The sequence below is a fragment of the Zootoca vivipara genome, chromosome 7 (genome assembly GCF_963506605.1).
Source record: "Zootoca vivipara chromosome 7, rZooViv1.1, whole genome shotgun sequence".
Taxonomy (NCBI): Eukaryota; Metazoa; Chordata; class Lepidosauria; order Squamata; family Lacertidae; genus Zootoca; species Zootoca vivipara.
In genome coordinates, this window is record NC_083282.1 from 24,457,020 (window position 1) to 24,480,588 (window position 23,569).

The following is a 23,569-nucleotide window of genomic DNA, read 5'->3' on the forward strand; positions in this document are numbered from 1 at the left end:
AAGATCTAACAGTGTATTGCAGGTTTCATGTGGCCTTAACAGCTTATAGCAAGTAAAACTCTAGGCAGTCAGTAAGTGGTGTTTTAGCTATGCCGTCCCGTCTCCCGTCTGTCCAGCATTGCCAGATCTTTTTTGGATAATGCAATTCCTTAAAACTGTGGCTGACTTGGAGAACAGGTGGCTTCTGGGCCTCGCAGGAATTACACATGGCTTCAGAGCCAAAACATGGTTTTAAATTTTTTACCTAGGCAATAAATAAATAAATAAATAGGGCTTGGTTAGGGCTACAGTCAATGAAGATGTGGCCCCAGCGGCACAGCATCCCCTTGTGCAGCAGAACCTACTGCCTTCTCCTCCCCCCAACCTGCCCCCCGACCTGCCCCCCCTCCAATCAGTTCTGGGGATTCCTCCAAACCTCTGGAGCAGAATTGGAGTGGTGAAGCAGGTGCAACAAAGGGTGGGCGATGGGAGAGGGAGGGGACGTTCCGTCGCATGCGTGGGAGCTGTTCTGCGTATGCAATGACTTCACCGGATTCAACCTCATCGACATTCTGTATGGAAAATGCTGGCCTGCCTTCAGAAACGTCAAAAAAGCACATCTCAAGTTTTGTTTCAACTCTCAATCAAAGCCATGAGCAACCGGGCCACACTCCTGCCTACATTCCTCATGAAAACAGGGGCGTTCTATTGCTTTAGAAGACAATATATAGTTTTAGTTTCTTCTCTAGCACGGTGAATCGTCAGTTCCATTGCTATCCCCGATGGCTTCATTTCCTGTCATGGTGTTTCCTGAGTCTCAGATGGAAGCGAGCGTTTAATGTGTGAAGTAGGAGTTGGAATCTAGTACAGTGATTGGTCAGTTTTGTTGTTACCACCTCCGATGGCGGCTTCGTTTCCTGAGTCTCAGACAACCTCATGCCCATGTGGAAGTTACTGTGAGCTATCAGCTGTGCAATATGAGGCAATGTATGTTCTTTGCACTTTTGCCCATTTACTGCATTTATTTTTCCCAATTTGAACTATAAAATGATGATTTTCTTGAGTCAAAGTGAGAGTACCCCTAAGCATTTTGTAAAGAAAAAAAAAGTAATGATTAAGGGTGATTACTTGCAAGAGTACCAGCTGATTTACAAAGGAGTTTAATGGAGTGCAGTTTAGGCTCTAAAACAAATTGATTCCAGGTTAAAGAAGGTGTAATTGTGGAACCTGTGTCTTCCTTTCTTCCTAGGGAGAAACAATGCAAACAGAAGCACTATGACTTTAAAAGCTCCACAGCATTGAGTTGAGTTAGTCATTCTCTTTATCTGATGCATTCTTTCTGCCAGAGAGAAATATTTGCAGTTGGGTACTCATGATGCCCAAAGCAGGGTGAAACTGCTTTGGAGTCTTTCCTGACTAAAGGGAGAAATGAACAAACCAGGGAAACAGATTCAAAGCATTCACTAATTCAGGTCCTGAGACAAAGAGCAGGATGTGTGGGAAGCATCTTACTACAATATTTTCTACTTTTAGGTTTGCTAACTTAATGCCAGTGTCGACACATTTAATCCCAGCAAATCATAGGTTTCGTGTGTTTCTAAAGATTTTGGCCGCACAGCATTTAATTTGCTCTCCCGCCCATGCTTAATTGCAAGTGTGTGAGAACCGCAAAGCTTGGTTGAGTAAAGGAAATGGGATTCTGTTCCCACTTGGAAGCGAAATGTGGACCAGGTACTACAAGCTGTGAAGAATCCTTGTCTCCCCAAGTCCCCAAGCAAGGGACTTAAGTCATCCTCTCTGGGTCAGAACTTTGCCTCCCATGATTTGGAAGGTGATGGAAGGGATGTGGAGCTAATATTCTCATTCCCACTGCCGCCCTTGCATTTTTACCTTACCCTAATTGTTATGCCTTAAGAGGATGCTGGAATCCAAAGAAGAGGTCCAGTCTCGAGATTCCCGTGTAACTGCTTTCTTTTGATTCTTTCTGAGCAACAGGTTAGACTTCTTTTTTAAAAATAAAAAAACTGCTTTTCATCTATCCTTTATCTCCTTTGATTGTTTAAATCTTGGCTTGAAACTGGTTGGAAGATGAAGAATGGCGATATGGTGGCCAATTTGGGGGAAGGGAGTCTCACCCTTTACACAGGAGGCAGTATTCCACCACCGCTACCACCACCCTGAAGGACTTAGGTTTGGGATCTCTGGTCTCCCAAGGAATGAAGATCAGGTTGGTAAATAATAATAATGATAAGACATTAAACTACAATGATTTATTAAACATTAAAAGCTTCCCTAAACAGGGCTGCCTTCAGATGTCTCCTAAAAGTCTGGTAGTTGTTTTTCTCTTTGACATCTGGTGGGAGGGCGTTCCACAGGGCAGGTGCCACTACTGAGAAGGCCCTCTGCTTGGTTCCCTGTAACCTGGCTTCTCGCAACGAAGGAACTGCCAGAAGGCCCTCGGTACTGGACTCAGTGTCCGGGAAGAATGATGGGGGTGGAGACGCTCCTTCAGGTATACTGGAACAAGGCCGTTTGGGGCTTTAAAGGTCAGCACCAACACTTTGAATTGTGCTCGGACACGTACTGGGAGCCAATGTAGGTCTTTCAAGACCGGTGTTACGTGGTCTCGGCGGCCGCTCCCAGTCACCAGTCTAGCTGCCACATTCTGAAAGGAGCTGGTTGTGCTTTGAAGTGCCAAGATAAGGACAGATAGAAGCTCAGGGAGCAATAAGACTCATTTGCATGCAGGGCTTCATGAGGTCATGTTATACCATCTTGCTCAGGATGTGACTGTCCCTGGAGAATGGAATGGTTAGAGCCATTTGGTTACATATGTAACCCATCTTTCTATAAAATGCTCAGAACATAGCTGCCAAGTTATCCCTTTTTAAAAGGGATTTTCCCTTATGCTGAATAGGCTTCCTCGCGAGAAAAGGGAAAACTTGGCAGATATGGCTCAGAATGGGGTGTTGAACACTGAACATCTGAACACAGCCCATTGCCCCTGCTGTGATTGACAAAAGAAGATGAAAATTCACATACCACACTTGCAGCTATACCCCGCCCCCCAATTTTAGGCGTTCCGCTGAAATGGACTATCTGAAAGCCCTATGAGAAAGGAGTTTGAAGAGGTGGTATAATGCCTACAGCCATTGCTTTGCACTGGAAGGAGTAACAAGCTACCATATTGGAGAACGTTAAAGAGGTTTTCCTGCTGGGTTTGAAGCATGGCTCATGCACTAAAACAACCCTGTTGCTGATCTGGAAAGCAATGCAAATTTGAAACGAGTAGGTATGCCGCATATATTCAAGTTTATCCAACTTGGCAGGACCTAGAGTAAGTGGTGGTGGTGTAATTTTTGCCGAAATGTATATCACATATACTGAATAATAAGAAAATTCCTTCAGTAGCACCTTAAAGACCAGCTAAGTTTTTATTTTGGTATGAGCTTTCGTGTGCATGCACACTTTGTCATACCAAAATAAAAACTTAGCTGGTCTTTAAGGTGCTACTGAAGGTTTTTTTTATTTTGCTTCGACTCAGACCAACACGGCTACCTACCTGTAACTTGAATAATAAGAGATAGGGTATGGAACCAAAATTGTCAGTTGCTTATCTCACTGACCTGGTTTGCACATAACACTAAACCATGGCTTACTAAACTATGGCTTGTTAAAACCTGCCTTGGCATTATTGCATTACCCATGCCAGCATCTTAACTATGGTTTGTTGACTTGAAGATTGCTTGTTAATCAAGATTTGTAGCTGGTTTATAAAACTTAGTCAACATTAATCACAGCTTAGCATTATGTGCAAACCCTGCTCAAAAAGGCTGTACAGCTGAGTGGCAAAATATCTGAACCACCCTCAAGGCTCAGCCGCTCTTGCTGGTGCTTTAAAGTATTCTGTGATGTCATAAACCAAGGCTTAAGTGATTGTTTGTCATATGCCCCAACTTTAACTGTGCATAATTAACTAAAGTTACCCTTAACCACGGTTTAGTGTTATGTGTGAACCAGCCAATGTGCTAAACTTTAATCAGAATACTATTCTTGGTCTTAATCAGGCCCTCATAGCAAATGGTTGTTTTTCTTTTTCTTTAAAGCTTTCACCTTACTTCTTAGAAGTGCTGTTGTCTGACATCAATTCTAAAAATAGCAGAAATGTCGGGATTTTCCATTTTTGGCTACCTGGCATGCGTTAACATATGGGTCAATTTTTGGGGGGCAGATCATGGGGAAAGGTTAAAGAGTAAAAAAACAGAAAAGGCCGCGATCCTAATGCAAATGGATGCCAGGGCTGATGGAATGGTTTGAGAATTGGGTTGACAGTTCCTTAATCTGATTGTACGTGCCTGTATAATTTGGACAAATTGGAGAACAATGTACCTGTATCTTAAAGTAGAAGAGCTGTTTTTGAAATTACAGTCCCCCTTTCGTGGTTTGTGATATGTTCCCTGCAACCGAATTAAACTCTAGGAAATCCCCGGGGCCTCTGTGTGGTGCTGACCGGTTAAATTCCCGGCAAGGGTACGATTTTAACAAACTCCTTTTTGATGCCTTTTGGCAATTGGCAGATGTTCTCTATATCGAGGGATAAGCTGGGACTATGACTTAGGCCACTTGCAAAGGGTGTGGGACACTCCCCTGTGGGTATCTTTAAAAGGCCATAAGCTTGAGTAGCAAAAATGAAAAGGTCCAGGGCTGGTGTTAATTACTCAGAAACCACACAGAAAGTGCTCACTGTCACGGAGTTGAGAGGTTGTGCATCTCTTCTTCCACAGATAAAAGACCTGGTATGAAAACATTTTGCAGTGGACAATGAAGACGGGATTAGCATAATCTTTTGCAGGATCCCTAGTAAGCTATCCAAGAGTGAGCTGCTTTTTTCTCATTGCTTTCCCCCTTCTCCCCCTCCACCCGCCTTCTTCTCTAATATCTGGATTTAAGGAACGGCATTGTAAGAATGGACTTTGTCCTGTTTGAAGCCGAACTGTTGTGTTTTCCCGCCTTCATCTGATCATTCCAGTTGCTCGTATGCTACTTTTCAGGGTGCCAACAAAGGAGGGAAAATGAAGTGTCAGTTCATTGACAGAACCATAGTCTTCTCCCCCACCCCATCCCTTTTTTGGGGGGGTCTTAATCCAGACTTATCAGGTCTCTCTCATCCCCATCTATTATTTCTTCTAAGGAAGAATTGAACAAGACACTTTGGGGGAGGGGGCGGCGCAAGCCTTTGTGAACTTTGAAATTCAGAATCCAGAAGTCTTCTTCCACCTCAAAATAAATTTCGTTACCTTGTGGTAAATTAAATATGCGGTACAAATCGGTATGACACATATGGGACATGTGGGGTGTGTAAAGGTGAAAAATGGTGGTCTTTTGCTCCAGACAATTTGCACATTGTATTGTCCTCACCATCATATGGATCTCCTCAAGTCACTGAGATTATGTGGAGAGGCCTTGTTCCGTGTTCCTCCTTTACTCCGGCTAGAAGAACTGAAGAACCAAGCACAGTTTCTCCTGCTTGACACCCACTTTTTGGGACTCCTCCACCCCCTCGGCAGAGTGGTTCCTTCTTTATATGGTTTTCACTTTCAGTTTGCAGAGACCTAGAAAGCCACATTATAGGTAAAGGTAAAGGACCCCTGGACGGTTAAGTCCAGTCAAAGGCGACTATGGGGTGTGGCGCTCATTTCGCTTTTCAGGCCGAGGGAGCTGGTGTTTGTCCACAGACAGCTTTCTGGGTCATGTGGCCAGCATGACTAAACCGCTTCTGGCACAATGGGACATGGTGACGGAAACCAAAGTGCATGGAAACGCCGTTTACCTTCCCGCCTTAGCGGTACCTATTTATCTGCTTGCACTGGTGTGCTTTTGAACTACTAGGTTGGCAGGAGCTGGGACAGAGCAACGGGAGCTCACCCTGTGCGGGGATTCGAACCGCCAACCTTTCGATCGGCAAGCCCAAGAGGCTCAGTAGTTTAGACCACAGCATCACCCGTGTCATTATACCTGATGGCAAAGGCACTCAGAAAATGCAGACAGAATTCAAAGAGAAAAATAAATCCTAATAACACTTCACTGAAGACAGGTGAGGGGGAAAACAGTGCATAATTAGAGGAGAAAGGAACAGAGAGGTTTGTCGTTCTTAGTTCAGGCCTTGTACACAGCAGGCAGACATTCAATCATATACACAGAGGAAAACTCCACCAGAACTGCATAGCCAATATTGGCATGTGCTGCCTCAGCATCTCTGATTGCTAAGCAACACTTCCACCCGCCCTACTCATGGCTGTTGGCTTCAACACTAACAGAAATAACCCTTAAGTTGCAAAGTGTGATATCCCTGCTGCTGCACTTCCAACAAGGCTATGTCAGACCACTGGTCCATGTAGCTTAGTATTGTCTACAGTGCCTGGTAGTAGTTCTCCAGAGTTTCAGGCAAGGGTGTCTCTTCCAATTCTACCTAGAGATGCCAGGGTTTGAACCTGGGATCTTTTGCATGAAAAAAAAAGGGTTCTACCACAGAACTATGGGCCCCTTCTAGCATTTGCTGGGCTTGATGGTACTGTGTTGCGGTGAATGTTTTGACTGGTTTTTAGCTTGTTGGGTTTAAAAGTTTATTTTTCTATTACTTTGGACATTTTTAACAGACAGGATATGCAACTCACATGCTGCTCATGTTCTCAGTTTGGTAGTTATAACCTCCAACCTTGTTGCACAGTTATTTGGGAAAAGGAGGCACGTTTCCTACCACTAGATGTTTAGAAATGTGTCCTGTGAATGGCAAGGCTGGTGTTGGCCCTGAAAGTGATAATAGTGGGAGGTGGAAAAGTACCCAGCCTTACAGAGGACCATCCTCTATTGGAAGTCACCTTCTGTTGGAAGTCATTTTTCCATTGTGATAGCTCAGTGGGCACAGCATGAAACCCTTAATCTCAGGGTTGTGGGTTTGAGCCCCACGTTGGGCAAAAGAGTCCTGCATTGCAGGAGGTTGGCCTAGATGACCCTCATGGTCCCTTCCAACTCTACAATTCTATGATTTTATTACCTACTTGAAATCTGGTTTAAGGATGAAAAACCTTAAGAAGGGAAGAAAGAGCAAGGACCCTGAAGTTGCCCGTGAGCACAGATAGTACCGGCATACATCTCACCTGGTTATTCTTTCACACCATGGTGAGGTGTGCAAATATATCTGTTTAAATTATAGTAACGAACTGTAAGTGTGAATGTGTGTTATGCACACGCAACACACATAAAAGTATGCAAATTACGTTAAATAAATAATAAAAATACAAACATTACGCAAAGCAATAACCCTCTTTTTCTTTGGCTAAGTATGGGATTACATCTATTTTCCCCTTCATATTATACCTAAACGCTGTTAAGTGGTGAATGTGTAGTTTTCCTCCTATTCTATCATGTGTTCCCATCCTTAGTGTTTTCTCCATACCTATTTCTGCTCCTGCTATTTCCCTGCAGTGTGGCTGGCCAGGGGACCAGCAAGGTCCAAAACCTGAAATGGTTGTGGGAGCAGTCAAATACAACATTCCTTGTTTTCCTAGAGTGGACATGGAGGGAGGTGTTGGTTCAGCTAGTCGAACTTCCTGTTACACTTGGCTGGAGCGTCCTTCCTTGCATGTGACTAGTGGGTGAGTGTGACCTTTCCAGACCTGGTGAAAGGCCAAGGCAAGCTGCCACACTTTCTCTTTTCCATCTTCCTTTCGTCCTGCGAACTTCCTGGACTGAACTGCTGGCTCGGAAACGTCCTGGGAGCCAATGTAGCCCATCATCCCTCAACATTGGCCATGCCGACTGAAGCTGATTGGGCATTGCGGTCCAGCAGAATCTGGAGGCCACTCCGTTGGCCACCCCTTCCTTAACCATTCTTATGGAGGTCGCCACATCAGCATCATTGCACGTGATGCTTCCCCTGGACACTGCAGCGGTCGCAAAATGACAGGCTACGAAAACGTCTCTAACATCTGGACAGGCCGCATTACAAAAGTATGCAACGGTGAGCCCGAGGACAGGCTGCATGGAGAAAAAGCTGCTCCCACGTAGAGGGAGAGTGACAATTGGCCCTGGGTCAAAAGGGTAAAAGCTCTGGAGGCAGCTCTGTAGAACAATTCAAAGGGGTTGAAGGCGGGGGGGGGGGGGACCCCCACCCATCCTTGCTGGAAGCTGTTCTGTATTTATCAATTCGGAACAGCCTCCTTTATTAACATTTTAAACAAGCCATCTTTTTTCAGCTGGGGTGAGGAGCGGGGAAGCCCTATAGGTTCAGTTATCTTGCTCCCAAAGAACCTGGATGTTTAGATCTGGTGTTTTGTTTTTGTTTTTAAAAAAGTGGGCGAACACTGCTATATTCCTGGTGCAGTTTAATGTGGCTCTCTCTGGGCTGACACAATGGCTAATGCTCTATTTTGTTAGGCACTTTGATCCTGAGTGCCCTGTTTTAAGTCTTGCTACTACCGGTTAAGCTAGTGCTTTGTTACCGCAGGGATAACTGGAGGATTCTGAAAGTTGGGCAGCTCCCTCCCCAAGATCAAAATATAAAAATAGGTCTGGGGTCAAGGAACTGTATAGACCCCCAGAAGCTTTCCAGTCTTACAGCTGGAGATTGTCTCTTATGTACATATAAATCGTCATTAGGATTCTGACAAAGAAGTACAGGATGAGATTGCTGTAGGGCAACTCTTTGAATCTTATTCCTGATTTATTTTTTTAAAGAACACTTCTGGCTGGCTCATAGAAGACGAGGCAAGTTCAAGGAAGGCATTAAAATCATTTAAAGTTTTTCTTTTTTAAAAAGTGGTCTTCCAGACTCTATAGTTGCATTTTATCTGATGCATTTTATTGTATTGTAATTATTTTGGCTTGTTCTTAACTTGTAAGCCATATAGGGAAAACCTATCACTTTTACAAACGAAGAAAAATATTGTCAATCGATTGATGGCAGCAGAAGCGTTGGGATGAATAGTTTGGCATTAAGGCAAAGACCTTTGAGCATAGCGCTGTGGTGCAAAGGATTGAGGACCTCCTACTATTTTATTTTTTAAAGGGCTATAAAGGAAAAATCCTTGGAGAGTATCACATGATAATTTACAAAACACTGCACAAAGGAGAACAGAACTATAGTTACAGGAAGGTACTGTTAAAAATTACACAGCTCGCTGTCATACTCTAGTCTGAAACAACATGCCTGGAACTGCATCCAGCCTCTCTAAACAAACAAACAAACAAACAAACAAACAAACACACAAACAAACAAATAAAGACTTGACTACAAGGGAGTTTAGGGTCAAGGTGCAAATGTAAATGTGTTTGTTAATTTATGCAAAATTAGCCTTTCCATTTTGGGAAGGTGAGCAGAAAGTGGGTGCAGTTCAGAATGAGAATCAGTGGCAGTTATTTGATGAAGCCAAATCAGTCCTGTTGGAACTGTTCAGTGTAGCAATGTGAAATTTAGGCTTTGTGGTTTCTTTCCCAGTCATTCTTTTCCCTATACTGTATCTAACCCTCTTCAGGCATCTAAAGCAGAAGGTCTCAAATAATGATCCACAACCTCTCTCTCTGTTTTTTTTTGGGGGGGGGAGGTGTTGTCCACAGGAAAGCTGTAGAACAGTTTAGATCATTTGGAGCTGGTCCTGCATTTGATTTCAACAATGCATACCCTCCAACATTTCTCCGATGAAAATAGGGACATCCTAAGGAAAAGAGGGACATTCCGGGATCAAATCAGAAACCAGGTGGCTTCTGTAAATCCGGGACTGTCCCTGGAAAATAGGGACACTTAGAGGGTTTTCCACTTTCTATGTTGTTGGTTTTGTGTTGCTGCAAACCATTATATTATTTTGCATTAAGCCCATGGGCTATGTAGAGCATGATTGCTGCCTTTAGATGTCTTCTAAAGGTTGTATAGTTACTTGTCTCCTTGGCTCTGGGGTCACATAACTCCACACCCACCATCTTTTCTCCAATGAAAATAGGAACGTTCTAAGGGTAAGCGGGACGTTCCAGGATCAAATCAGAAACTGGGACGGCTTCTGTAATTCTGGGACTTTCCCCTGGAAAATAGGGACACTTGGAGGGTCTATCAGAGCTGATATTTCAGGAGCTTGTTTTGCCATTTGCAGGGATAATGGGTGAACTGAAATGGCCACCTAAGATGAGGAATACGGTGTCCATAGGTCTTTCTGTCAGGAAACACATTCTGGGATTTCCAGGCAGGTGGTGAGGTTACACAGATTCATGAGAGGATCCTCTTTTTTTGAAATTAAAGGAAGAATATACACATTCCTCAGCCGTCTTATAATATTGCGGTAAGCACCACACCAAAGCCAAACAACCCTGAGATTTTCCCAGGATTTCCAGACACCCTTCCCTCTCTTTACAAAATAGGGAGAAAAACACCTGCCTCTTTTGTGGGCTGGGAGTGAAAAATGCCCTCTTCTGTCAGACATTGACTGTCAGTCTAGCAAGATTTCATATTTGGAATGAAGGTGGATGGTGGAGTCATCTTGTGCTTCAACGCAGACAGCAAAATGTCTTGAACCAGCGATGGGTCGGAAGACCACCATCTTCTCTCCTGTCTCATTCCTATCTCATGTCATTCTCCTGTACGTATTGATCCAGCTTAATACAGAGCCGGCCCTACCAATGGCAGAGTGAGACGACTAATCCCGCAAATTATTTTGGATGTTGGTTGTGATTCTGGCCTACTGCTATTGGACAGTGACACACTGAAGAGTATTTGTGGTAGGCGGCAGCAGTGCTGCAATCAGTGATAGGTGGCTGGGCACCGCCATTTAAATCCCCCACAATGCCCTGCTGTGACGCTATATCAGGGGCATGGTGGGAAGTTAAAATGGTTGCTCCAAGCTGCTTGCACAGGGGGCCCAGGGTAGAGGGCCTAGCTGCAGGTTTGAGAGGGCAGAGGTTGGTGTGGCAGTGGGCCTTGCCAATGTGCTGGATGATGCCCAAGAATGCCATGCACTAATTCTGGGCCAGATATGAGTGTGCAAAGGTATTTCTCCTTGTGCAATGAAACGTTCCCCTCCTCTCTCCAACCAAGTCCCCTAAATATATTCTAGAGTTTTTCCCAATCCTCCAGAGCAGATCTGAGAATTGTGCAGGGTATTTATGGGGGGGGGGAATAGGAAGGGAGGAAATCCGATTGTGCTAATCTTTGCACGAGTGCAATAATTACTGTATTTTAATATTTTGTTGGATGCCACCCAGAGTGGCTGGGGTATAAATAAATTATAATTATAATTATAATTATCATTATTATTAATCTGAATTCTGCCCTTAGTTTGCAGTCCTGAAACATACAGTCATCAACTGATAAACCCCAAAGCATCAACTCTGATGGGTTGACATATTTTTAAAAATTCATTTCTGGAGGGGATATTTTGAATCCCGCAGGCTGACTCCATTCTTACATTCCTGGCCAAAGGTCCCTGGTTCAGCCTGGTGACACAACAGTTTCATGTTCAAAGCGTTCTTCTGAGCAAAGAGAGACTGCCATCGGGCCTCTCGTGAAGGCACAAAAACAACAACACCATTTGTACTGGTTGAAAAAAGATGGCCCAACCTAATGTAAGTGGACAGGTTCAGCGCTACCTCAAATTAATTTGCCTAGTCAGTGGTCTGTAGCATTTGCCCACTTTAAAGCACTGCGGACACCTTATCCTCTGCTCTACTGCCAGCTGACAGAAAAAATTGAATCAGCTCCTCACTATATCTAAGTTGTTGTCAGATATCGGATACAAAAATAAATGTGTTTCCCCCCATTGTGCTTTAGCTATCATGTTGGCTTATGTCAGCTCTCCGCGAATCACATTATGGTTGATGGTGTCTTTCAGAGACAAGCACGAGCTGCCTGTAATTTATGCTCATATTAATGGAGGATGGAGCCGGCGCTAGGCAGGTAAGCCAAATCCTGTTTAGGCATTATTCTGTGCAAGCCACCCCTCTGCCCGCACGCCGCTGGATTTACATAATTGTTTAAGCCATTGAACGGAATTGTTACATTTAATTATGCCTTATTGTGGGAGATTTATTGCAATATTTGATTATATCCGAGAGAGTGTTAACTGAGGTACAAATGGCTGGACCTGCTGAGGAACGGGAAGAAGGGCCTCCCAAGAGCTCATTATACCCTGACTAAATAAAAACAATTATTTTCGCCCCCCTTCAGAAGCAGCTCATAATAAGGTGCACTTAAAGGGTCAGGAATAATGAACAGTCAAACCTCGCTAAAGGATATTAGGGAGTAAAGATTCGTGTTGGGCAAGGTAAGGAGAGTACGACAGAAATATCTGTAGCTAATCTCCCAGCTAGGTAGGGACTAGACCTGAAAGCAAGATGGTGGCTTTCGGATCATGCCTCCAAAGGAACCAGTGTAGTTACTTTCCAGATGCTATTGGACTCAGCCAGTGTACTAAAAGACAAAGGTGGCGGATGTTGAAATCAAACAAAAAATGGAAGGCATCATGATGGCTACGCCTGCCATATATGATGAATGTCATGTGGAGGAAGCAAGATGCAGTTTTGTTGGTATTCTGGTTGTTTTCTTTCCCTCCACACAAACTGACATTTAAACACAATTAGGGACATGATCTAGCAAGACTGAAAAACGTTTCTTTCTCTTTGCCAAGAGGTAGGCAGTGATGTGGATCAGGGGCAAGGAAACTCATCTGATCACATTACCATGATGACATAAAAGGTAAAGGACCCCTGACAGTTAAGGCCAGTCGCAAACGACTCTGGGGTTGCGGCGCTCATCTTGGTTTACAGGCCGAGGGAGTCAGCGTATTTCCACTTCTGCAGACAGTTTTTCTGGGTCATGTGGCCAGCATGACTAAGCTGCTTCTGGCGAACCAGAGCAGTGCACGGAAACGCCGTTTACCCTTCCGCCGGAGCGGTACCTATTTATCTATTTGCACTCTGATGTGCTTTCAAACTGCTAGGTTGGCAGGAGCTGGGACAGAGCAATGGGAGCTCACCCCATCGCGGAGATTCGAACCACCGACCTTTCGATCAGCAAGCCCAAGTGGCACAGTGGTTTAAACCACAGCACCACTCGTGTCCCTATGATGACATAAGGACTATGATATAATGAGATGCTCTTCACCAGGGATGCAAGAAAGCATCTTTGTCTGTTCCTCCCTGCATGCAGCCCTGTTTCTATTCTGCTGCAGTTTGTCTTCTGCCCAAAAGGATGCTAATCACCTTGCCGTCTGCTGTGGCGGAATTACTTAATTTATGTAAATTATGTGAATTGTGCAAATTGCACTGTCATTATGTTTTCCCACCCTACTAATTTCAGTGCAAAAGAAACAGTGCGGATGCTTCGTGGATATAAACAGTTAGATATCATTTGCAGGTTGGGAACAACAACATTCAGTACTGATCATAGTGATTTCCATTATCGACATGGGACAAGTAAGCAAACACTGGCAATTTCTGTTTTTGTCAGAATTCTCTAGCACTTAGGCTACATATACCAACCTTTCCCCTCTTAACATCCTATTGTGGGCAGGAGCTGCTGCTACTGCTCTCCAGCATCAGAACTGGAAAGTCCTCCTAAAAGATCTTTGAAAAGAATTCTAGAGATTAGGGCATCTGGCCAGTTTGTGTTTAGGAAGTGATATTCAAGGCTCTATTAAGGTTTATCCTCCATATCTACAAAGATGTGTGGCTTGTGGTCAACTTTGGCTTTCTATTATTATTATTATTATTATTATTATTATTATTATTATTATTATTAGAATTATTCATTTAACATGAGGTTCATAACTGTTTGAATGGGCTTTCCAGTATCAATACAAATATGATCCTCCAAGTATTCATCTTTCCAGTTCTGGGCACCACAATTTAAGAAGGATATTGACAAGCTGGACTGTGCAGAAGGCAACCAAGATTAGAAAGGCTCTAGAATAAGAGCTGTTTGACTGTGTAAGAGACTCCTATGAGAGGTGGTGGACTCTCCTTCCCTGGTGGTTTTTAAGTGGAGAATGGATGACCATCCGTCATGTATGATCTACATGAGATTCCTGCATTGTACGGGGTTGGACTAGATGACCCTCAGGGTCCCTTCCAACTCTATGATTCTGTTATTCTAATAAGGGTGATTAATTCAGGAGGTCAAGCTTTGTAATCCATTCTTAAATGGAACTCAGGTTGGACAGCTGGCCACGCAGGGACATATCTATGTACGTATTTTATGTATCAAATACAACAAGCAATCCCATCGCAATGCCAACAACAAACTGTTGACAAGCTAGCCAGCGAGGCGGAGCCTTCTCATCTAAATACATTGGCAAATATTCTCCAAGTAATGAACTGCACTTGCTGATGTTGGGAGCTGTTTCTGAATGATTCATGAACTGAAAAGGGGGCTCAATTAATTGGATAATTTATTCACAATGAATAATTTGCACACAGCTCTGTTCCTGAAAGCCTTCCTGCCCTTGAATAAAACTGATTTGCTAGTTTGGGCTGCCTCTTGTTCCGAATGTGGTTAAGGCTTCAATTAGACTTGGCTATGTTCAAACTTGACATTCCCAGCGTCTTCCTGCATATTTGTAGATGCAGAGGTGAGCCGGTGTTTGGGTTGAATTTGCGTGCGTATGCCTGGTTTGAAGTCAAAGGGCTCACAAAAAACAACAACCGGATGGCTAAGGACACGGGCTCCAGTTTATGTGCAAAATCAAAAACATGCAAAGTTTGGTAGTATCAGCGCCTCAGCTGATAAGGCATACATTAAGGAGCAGAAAAGAAAGGAAAGGCATGAGAGACCTGTCAGTCTGAATGTTATTTAAATAAGTACATAAGAAAAAACAGTTCAAGGAGGGTTATGTAGCTGAATTTTCAATCATGGCGCACCAAAGGCTGTCAGAACAACATCTTGCATTAGCCAGATTTGTTGCCCAAATAGGCAGGCAAGGGAACCAATCAGCCAGGTACTACTGCCGTGAAACCTGGTAGATTGCATTCAAGGCTTACATAGGGGACTCTCCTAGCCTGAAGATCTATTTTCAATGTATCCTGATAAATAAATACAATAGTCACTCCGTCACTGACTGAACTCTGCAGTTTGTTCCATACAGGGAGTCGCTGTCGCAGACCAAGGGGTGTGTGAATATTCTACTGCTGCTCAGACCTAGTTCTTGGGGTGAACCTTACAAATAATAACAATCAGTGCTTTTTTCGGGGGGGGGGGCATGCAGGGGCACGCATACCCCTAAACATTTTGTGAATCAAAGTTTGGCCTCATTGAGGGACAGTATTTCAATATGAGTAGGATAATGAGAGTACCCCTAAACATTCTTTTTCAGAAAAAAAGCAGTGATCATAATTATAATGATAGATTTTATTTTCATACTGTATCTTACTGTTCTAATTTTTACTTGTAGGTAAAGGTAAAGGACCCCTGGGTGATCGATTGGACTTTGGGGTGCAGTACTCACCTCGCTTTTCAGGCCGAGGGAGCCAGCACTTGTCCACAGACAGCTTTCTGTGTCATGTGGCCAGCATGACTAAACCGCTTCTGGCACAACAGCACACCATGACAGAAACCAGAGCGCATGGAAATGCGGTTTACCTTCCCACTGCAGTGGTACCTAGTTATCTTCTTGCGCTAGTATGCTTTTGAACCGCTAGGTTGTCAGGAGCTGGGAGAGAGCAACAGGAGCTCACCCCGCCACATGGATTCGAACCGCCAACCTTCCGATCGGCAAGCCCAAGAGCCTCGGTGGTTTACACCACAGTATCACACACATCCCTTGCAAACTTGTAAACTGCACTGAGAACCTGTGTTACTAGGTGGGATCATAGCTGCCAAGTTTTCCCTTTTCTCGCGAGGAAGCCTATTCAGCATAAGGGAAAATCCCTTAAAAAAAGGGATAACTTGGCAGCTATGGGTGGGATATAAAACATAGATAAATACTGTTGGCTGTCCTTAATGATCAGTAATGACTATACCTTCACACACGTGAATGACCATGGATAATGATAGGGGTGTGCCAAACATTTCCCAGTTTAAATTTTTGTCACTAAACTAGTAATTTTGGAGGGTGGGTTTTTTTGGGAAAATATTTCCTGAAAATCACACACACACACACACACACACACACACACACACACACACACACAATATTATGTATATGTATATGTATATGTATATGTATATGTATATGTATATGTAGTGCTTTTTCTGGGGGGACACAGGGGTACGCATACCCCTAAACATTTTGTGAATCTAAGTTTGGCCTCATTGAGGGGCAGTATTTCAACATGTGTAGTAAAATGAGATTACCCCAAAACATTTGTTTTAGAAAGAAAGCACTGTGATATATTTTTCGACATCGTTGTTTTCACTGTCAGCTACTGTTTCGACACTGTTCTCCACCCGGTTGCTGCTTCCTAGATTAGTATCCCATGTGATCCCAACCAATTAGGGATCACTTAGCGAGTGGGATGGCATCACCATGCTACACAGCCAATCAGATTTGCGATGACATTACAGAGAGCATATGAAAACAATTAAAAGAAAAAAATGGAGCGAGACAACAAGAGAAAGGCAAGATGAATGTGCAAGTGAGAAAGATGCCAAGAATTTATGGGAAACCCAAGCTAATCATGAGGCAAAAGGGAGAGAGCTTTCCCATCACCACTCATCAAGGGTGCTTCCAGACGGGTGTTTATTGTGGGGTGGTTGCTTCTCATCCATGCATATTTTCCCCCCATGCATCAAATTGTCGGCTTGTATTTCCATATTTTTATTTATTCCATCCAGATATTCCACTTCTGGGAAAAATCTGATAAAACAACATTTTAAAAAAACCCGTTGCCAATGACTCATTTTTGATATTTGAACGATTCATTGACAATATTAGTCCCTGTTTGGAAGCACCGGAACATTACCATAAGCAAAAGAGGACTCTGGTACCTCTAGCAAGTGTGTTGGGTAGAAGATGTTATTTTATCTCTCTCCTTCTTTCACCAGGGCATAAATTTGCCAGGGTAACATTTCTTCTCACTGTATGACAAGCTGCCCCTGTTCTGTCTTCTACACATGTATTAAAGATAAACCAAGAAAACCTCTAATAAAATAAATAAAATAAAAGATACAAGAGCCCTTTCCTAGTTTGCATCTAGGAACATAGCAAGCTGCCTGACATCAAATGAGGCCATTGTCCATCTAGCTCAATATTGTCTCCACTGACTGGCAGCAGCTTTCAGAATTTCATACAGGAATCTTTTGCAGTCCTATGTAGAGATGCTGGGGATTGAACCTAGGACCTGCTTGAAGGTGTCCTACCGCTGAGTTTTGGCCCTTACATCAACTATCTTACTAGCACCATTCCACAAGGTAAGCAAATGTTTTTGGCTCTTTCTCATGTATGCTTTGTTTGGAATATATCACACACACACACACACACACACACACAGAGAGAGAGAGAGAGAGGGTGAAAGGGAGGGGGGGAGGAGAGACATTTTCTCTGGTGCTAATGTATTTTTTTCCTGGGAAATGTGTAAATAGATATGAGCAAACTGTCTAAAAGTTATTCAGCTACTCAGTGAACCATGTAATCTGTTGGCTCATACAGACAACAGATAATAGAGTGAGATATTTCCTTTACATTGCCAGGGTGGAATCTCAGCACAAAGAGTCAATTTGTGTCCTGTCAGGGCATGTTACAACACACTATATTATCACTTCGGGAACAGGCAATTTGGATAATGAATATATGATTTAGAGAGCAAAAATGAAAAGACTATTTAGCAGATTAGATATCTGTGAAGTGGAAAGTTTGCATTATGATTTTTCTTCCATATATATGTGCTCCCTGCTTAATTTTGATTCCCTGGATCTACTTATTGCCCACAGTTTCTTTTCCTGCTTGCAATGCTCATCAGATATATATATAATTCTTTAATACATAATATAAGGACAGCTGCATTTTTTTTAAATGGTCCCATCTGTGAAGTCCCTTCCAATAATAAGATTCCCTACAATACCATTTCAATGTTAAAAATCTCCTTTTCTTTTCTTGGGACAGTATGTTACAATGCCTTTTTATGTTAATGATTAAATCTGTTCTTGTACACTGTCGTAAACAGGAAGGAGCATGGCAGAAAAAATTGATATTTCCCTGATACGCAACGGCATAAATAAATATGAGTTCATATCATTTGATATGTAAAATCAATTTAAAGTTAAATATATCCACCTGGCTTCACCTAGCTTAAAGATGTCAAACAACAACAACAACAACAACAACAACAACAACAACAACAATGCAGTTCCATGGGAATACTTTGTTCCCATTAAAATCAATGAGACCTAAATCAGTTACGATTACTTTGTTGCAATTGGACAAAAGCACAACTTACGCCCTCTGGATTCAACCCACTGCAGCTGTTTTCCATCTCAAACAAAAATAATATCAGTAATATCATTTGTTATACTGTAAATCTTGAGAAGTTGAAGAATTCATTCAACTCATAGTGTAAAAACCATGAAACCAGAACTACCACCAAACACAGCCACAGTTCCCCAACCTGATATAAGGAGTCAGGGCATTTTTCTATATTGTTCAGCCGTGCCAACTCTGATTGGCAGCATGTCTTCAAAGCCTTAGGCTGAATTCAATCTGTATGGGCAAGGGCACAGCACTTTGCAAGAACCAGCAATCAGTTGATTCACAGTGCTTACGAAGCACAGCACACAAAGTGTTGCAAGCCCCACTGTGCTCACTTCATTGTTGGTTCCTGCAGACCACTTTGTGGCCCAGCTACCTCTTGACCTGACCAACACCTGATGATGTCATATATGGGACTCAGCTATACAGCTGCAAATAAAACGTTTTAAGTGTGTTGCAAAGTGCAATATACAAATGTGACACTAGGTGGTGACAGTGAGCTATGCCAAATTCAATGTATTTCTCAAACCTTTTTATTTATTTATTTAAAAAAAATCATTTTCACAGTGTTTTTTAAATGTGTGTAGATTCCACCATGATGTCAGGTGGGGGTGGGTTGGCTGAAACAGCCTCACAGACCAAATGGGAAGGCCTGGTAGATTTAATTTATCCTGCAGGCCAGAGATTTACTTACTTACCTTATTTCACAAAAGTTATACCCCGCTTGGTTGATAACAACCACCACCACCACCCCCCAAGTGGTTTACAAAAGAGAAAACAGTAAAATCCAAAAAAATTCACAACCCTACTTTAAAAAATACAGAAGTTAAAATACTAAAATTGATTAAAACTACCTCAACTTTCTAAGCATCTGGGTAGGCTTGTCTAAATAAGACCATGTTTAGCAGGTGCCCCAAAGACTGCAGTGAAGGCCCCTTCTTGATTTCAATAGGCAGGGAGTGCCAAAGTATAAGCTCTGCCACACTAATTACAAAGTTCTTACAAATACGGAACAGGTATTATGTGGCAGCTATAGTAGTTGTGCCAATTCCACCAATCAAAGTGATCAAGTGGGCACATGTGGGGTAAGGTGATCCTGTTGGTAAGCCAGGAGGTGGATGCTCACCACTGCTTTAGATTCTCTCATATATCCCTCATCCAGTACTGCTTTCCTACGTAACTGGATCCTATTTTCCATTTTTTTCCACGGACAGCTCAGACTTACCTTGTTGTAGCTAAGTTGTAGAGCTACCCCTAACAGTGATACAGACGTAAGAGCAGATTCCAGCTTAGTCCAAAGCTGCTTCTTTTTTTAGAAACCATTCTGTCCAGTGAAACTCTTTTTGCTAAAACCTTACCATACATTTGCTAATTTATTTATTTTTTGGAGGGGCGGACTATTAAGGATGGACAAACCCCCACTGAAATCCCCCCCCCCATCTTACTGAAATTCTTACAGCTTCTCTTGGATGTTAGGGATGTACAGAACACTCACAAGAAATTTCACTTTTGACAAATCAGATGTTTTGCCATAGTTGCAAAAGTGGGCCTTGCAGGTCGAAATGATACAAGAGTCGGACACGACTAAACGACTAAACAACAACGACAACACAAATTTCAGGATGCTGCCCTGCGCTTTTGACAGCAATTATTATTTCAGATTCCCCTTTGTTCGGTACAGACAGGAAACCCTGGATCGTGGTATAAAATACTGTTGTTGTTTCACACCGCCTCTTGTGCGCATCTTCCATCCCTGTGTCTGGAGGTAGTTTAGCCCTTGTGACTGGACTGCACAGAAAAGAGCATGAATACATTCCTATAAGTACTGGGACCCGTATGGAAGCAAAGGGGCCCTTAGTGACCTCCGTCGTCTTCTGCTGATCACTTGCGTTTGTTGTAGTAGGAAGGCAAACACAAGCATAGAAGTGTCATTGAACAGAAAACCCTTCAAAAATTTCACCAGTCTTTTGTATTCAAGTTACAGAGCGGTAGGGGGTGCCCCTTTTCAGAGAGACATACTTATGCAAGTATTAAGAACTGGCTGAGATAAGAAGTGAAGCTTAAGAGACCTTCATCATTAGCTGCTAGTGGCAGAGATTAGTGATCCTACTATGGGATTACGGAGGGAAAGGGTGCTGCTGCTGGCTAATTGTTCATTAATGCTTGTAAAATAAGATAGTGGTAGTCAAAACTCGCCATTGTCTGCTCCTTCAAAGTAAACCAGAAATTGGATATGGCCATCAGTAACGGTGCTAGTGTTTGAAAGGAATGCGTTTAATGGATCGTTTACAGTGCAAATGGTTTGCTTGGATGTGCTTCAAACATTTAATTGGATGACTTTGGTTCTAAAAAGAAGCATTTCGCTTCTAGCTGCCAATGGTAAGGAGCCAACCCATCACACTTTTAATACTTCACCGTTAAAAATATATATACTTCACAATAGAGGTGTGCCTGTCGGTTGAGAAAAATACCCCAGAAACGTAAGGTTATAGATTACTCAAAGTAGACCTATTGAAATTAATGAACACGACTGACTTGGGGCCATCAGTGGGTTTGCTCTGAGAAGACTTTTGTCGGATACAACCCCTAGAGTGGAATTTGATGGGAGACCAGGGTTCAAATCCCCACTCAGCAATGGACCCTGGAACATTCATCAACTGTTAGCCTAATCTACCTCTCAGAGTTGCTGTGGGGATTAAATAAAGAAGGGGAAAGAAACATGTATGCTAACTTGAGCTCCTTGGAGGAAAAGTGGAATAGAAAAAGCAACAATAAATTAAGAAATAAAGAAATAACAGAAGAAACTGTGCATGCATTAGGGATGAAGTAGAAATCCATTTTGTTCACATGTTCATGTGACCTTACCTAATCTGGTCTTCCTGAACCAATGCATAAACTGAAACTCGGTTTCACATAAAAAAATTCACACTGCACTGAATTTTGCAATGCAGTTCTCCATCCAAAGAATGCCTACAAAAATGCATGTTGGCAAAACGTGCTTACTAAAATGTGTATATTCATGAAAACCACAAATAAAAAAAATACTCTATTAAGGGAAAATAGCTCACAAAAATGCATTTACTAGGCTTACAAAATTGCATACATAATTTTCATGTATTAGGAAAACTGCAGGTGAAAATACTTATGAGTTTTCATGAGGACATTTTTGAAAACCTGTAAAACATATGTGGAAATGGGATAAACAAACTTTAGTTTTGAAAAAGGAGAAACTAGCATGCACAAGACCGATCACTCCTCAGTTTATGTACTTGCTTTATTTAGTATGTATATCAGGGCTGTTTACCTGATTCTTTTCATCCCACTTTCCATCTTCATAACAACCCTGTGAGGTTGAGATGCTGGTTGAGCATGCTCCTTTAGCACTGTTTAGAGCATGATCACTGAGGGAGAAGCATGTGCTGCACACACTTCAGGGTCTACAGCCCAAAGGTCATCATGCTGCTTTTAAATTGTGAGGATATATAGCATATATCCTTCATGCTATACCTGAAGGAGTGTCTCCACCCCCATCATTCTGCCCGGACACTGAGGTCCAGCGCCGATGGCCTTCTGGCGGTTCGCTCACTGTGAGAAGCAAAGCTACAGGGAAGCAGGCAGAGGGCCTTCTTGGTAGTGGCACCCACCCTGTGGAACACCCTCCCATCAGAGGTCAGAGAGATAAACAACTACCTGACATTTAGAAAATACCTAAAGGCAGCCCTGTTTAGTTTTTAATCTGTGATATTTGATGTATTTTAATGTTTGTTGGAAGCAGCCTAGAGTGGCAGGGGAAGCCCAGCCAGATGGGTGGGGGGTTGTTGTTGTTGTTGTTGTTGTTGTTGTTATAATATCATGCTGTAGGCTGTAGCCAAAGTGTTGTAATCATATTCTGTGATCACAGATGAACACAGTTCAAAGGCAGATCCCCCTGGATACCCCTAAATTATTATAGAGGTGATTAGGATTGGGTGGGTGGGTGAATCTGTCCATTTCAGTACTTTCGGTTTCTATTTTTTCCAGTTTTAAATTGAGTTCTCCATGTTCCTTCAGAAACTTGCAGATTTGCTTCTTAAATGCCGTCATGAAAATTAATAAGCATTCCAATGTGAATCTTTCATAATAGACATGTCATTACACAATGTTGCCTAACAGACAATTGCAAGACTATTTCCCCTAAAAGAATCTTTTCTATGTTACGTTCACCAATAAATGTATTTTTTATTGATATTTCTGCCCAGCATATATGTATTGATTCACACATTATTTGAATGGAGAACCGCACCACAAAATTCAGAGAAGGAAGCGTCTTGAAGGATGGCTGTGTTTCAGTCAACATAACGTTTCAAAAGAGTGCGAACTCCTCATTGAAAGGGAAACAGAAATGAATTTATCTCCCAACCCCTAGTGGGAATCCATCTCCAATAAAACGCATGTCCTCATCTTGCTTTTTACATGGCAGCAAATTCTGCAAGCTAAATTTTAGAGCGAATTTCAGGGAAATAGCTTGAACTGTCTCTTAGGTTTTGCTTTCCCCCGACACCGAATGATTCCTAATCCTTGCAGTCCTTTTACTGGTTTTTAAAATGTTTATGACGAGTCTTTGCTGGTGCACAAGGTGATCTGCTTCCCTTTGTTTCCCCCAAGGGAGACCGCGTGCCAAATGCAAGGGCAAGCTCAGCACAAAAAGAGGCACTTTGAGCTCAAAAGAGCAAAACATCTGCATCCCATGAAAAGACACGCTGGTGTTTTAAGCTAACAATCAGTGACAGGTCTAATATTTTCTTTGGCTGTTTATGTAGACTCTTATTCGAAACCTTTCACTGAGCTAGGGAGTTAACCATGGAACCTACCTATGGGAAACCCAGCCCGATGGGTTATTATTATTATTATTAAACCACAGAGCACCTTCAGTGGTTCTCTTACAGCAGTGGTAGATTGGGTTCTACTGATAGATCTCTGTGTGATTTGTTGTAGATCTGGGATGGTTTACAACTCCCAGTGATAATGCTTGTTATATAGAAGGGAATTTCCATCATATGTGGTGGACTTGCCCCAAGGTGAAAGCATACTGGTATATGATTTATAATGAACTTAACAAAGTGTTTAAGAAGACTTTTCATAAGAAACCAGAAGCTTTCCTGCTAGGTATT